Source organism: Camelus ferus, chromosome X, assembly GCF_009834535.1.
Source record: "Camelus ferus isolate YT-003-E chromosome X, BCGSAC_Cfer_1.0, whole genome shotgun sequence".
Lineage (NCBI taxonomy): Eukaryota > Metazoa > Chordata > Mammalia > Artiodactyla > Camelidae > Camelus > Camelus ferus.
The window spans coordinates 43,154,489-43,156,945 of NC_045732.1; positions in this window are offsets into that span (position 1 = coordinate 43,154,489).

The following is a 2,457-nucleotide window of genomic DNA, read 5'->3' on the forward strand; positions in this document are numbered from 1 at the left end:
TAATCACACATGCCAGTCCCCTTGTCCATGTCAGCAAACAGAATCACAGGTTCCAGGGATTGGGAAGTAGACCTTTGGGCGGGGGTAGGGGGGTCTGTTGTTCAGACACCAGAGAACCACATGCACAAACAGCTCACAGACCGCATTGTGAATCACGCGCTTCCTAACAGATAAGACACCTCCCAGCCTCTGACACACATCTAAAAAGAACAGAGAGACACACATTTTGGAACACATACCGAAAAAAAAAAGAGGCTCAAAGTCCTCAATCACTTGAAATGAAACTCACAAATACATAAGGGAACTCACCATCTGGGACATACACACACAAATTGTGGAGAGAAACACATTCTTGGATGTAAACCCACAAACAGGGCATATCCCACACCCTTGGACATGTAGCAGCAAACCAAACAGACCCCACATCCCTGATGAACCCACACAAAGAGTTCAGGCACTCACATACTGTGATGAGTGCTCACATACAGCTCAGAAACCTTGAGTGAGGAATACCACCAAAAAGAGATCGGAGCCCATAAATCTTGCAACATGAAACTAGGAACAGGTTAGAGATCTTACGTGCAGGAAATACAACCAGAGTAAGTACAGAGACCTGGCATCTTGACACATACATCCACAAACAGATAGAGACCTCACAACCTGAGATAGAGACCCACAAACAAATCAAAGATCTCAAATCCTGCAATATACACCCGCCATCAAGTCAGAGACCTCACATGCCAGGAAAAAGAGCCAGAAACCAGTCATAGACCTGAGATCTTACAACACACACCCATTAAAAGGTCAGATAGCTGGTATTCTGGGACATTCTCCCAAACAGGTCAGAGGTTTCAAACCAAGGGAAATGACCCACCGAGAGCTCAGTAACTTCGCAGCCTGAACATACAAGCCCTCAGATCAGATAAATATATAGATAGAGATATGGAGAGATAGATAGATAGATAGATAGATAGATAGATAGATAGATAGATAGATAGATAAAGCAAACAAATCAGAAATCTCATAAGCTTAGAAATATTCCCCTCAAACCTCAGAGATCTGACAACCTAGAACATGCACATGCCAACAGCTCAGAGAACTCCCATCCTAGGATGTACATCCATAAAGAGTCCAGAGACCAAATACTTCCTCAGGCATGCTGAAAGCAAAGAGACCAGATAACTCAGATCCTGGGAGAGACACAGGTTGGAGACTTCACACTCTGCTTCATTGATCAGTCAACACATCAGATGTTTCATGTCATCAGACACGACCCACAAACAGATCAGAGAATTCACATCGTGGGACTCAGACCAACAAAGAGATTACAGACCTCACGACCCAGACGAGATCAGAGACCTCAAACACCACAAATAGTTCAGAGCCCTTACACCCTGTGCCAAACAAATCAGGGAGCTGGAATCCTGGGATATACACCCACAGATAGGCTAGAGACCTCACAACCTGCACATGAAGCCACAAAAAGACCACAGACTTCAGACTCTGCAACATATACCCACAAACGCATCAGGAACCTCAAGCTCTGGGTCATAGATAACAGACAGATCAGAAAGTTCACATCCTGGGATACACTCCAGAAACAATGCGGACACCAGATAGATGCCCCTGAGACACAGCCGCACAAATGGACCAGAGACCTCAAATCCTGCCACGCACAACCACAGTCAAGTTAGAAACCTCACAGGCTGGGAAAACACCAGAAACAGATCAGAGGCTTGACATCTTGCAAGATGGATCTGCTAACAGATAAGAGAGCTCATGTGCTGGGACATTTACCAGCAAAGAGATCAGAGACCTCACAAGTCAAGGGACATATACTCCCAAAGAGCTCAGAAACCCCCCACCCTCTGCCCTAACATCCTAGTATACATACGATTAAACAAAGCAGAAACTATATATCGGGAAAAAAAAAACCCAAATGGATCGGAGACCTCTCGACCTGGAATTCAACCCACAAACACCTCAGAAACCTCACATACTGGAATGTACCGCCCAAATCAGCTCGGACACCTCACATCCTAGGACATGCCCAAGAAACGTGTGGAGACCTCACATCCTGAGACAGAGCCCCACAAACAGCTATAAGACCATCAGTTCTGGGACACACACCTTCAAACAATCCAAGACCTCTCAACGTGGTTCATATACCTACACGTAATCAGAGCCCCCGACCATCAGACACACACTCACAAACAGATGACAGAGTTCACATCCTGGGCTGGACACCAACAACCAGATGGAGACATCACCACCCGGGACACTGCATCCATCTCTTATTGCTGCTGCAATAAGTCACAATCTTAGTGTCATGAAACAACACGAATTTATTACCTTACCTTTCCACAGATCAGAAGCCAAAAGTGGGTTTCAAAGAGCGAAACTCAAGTTGTTGGTGGAGCTGCGTTGCTCCTGGAGGCCCTAGGGGAGAATCCGCTT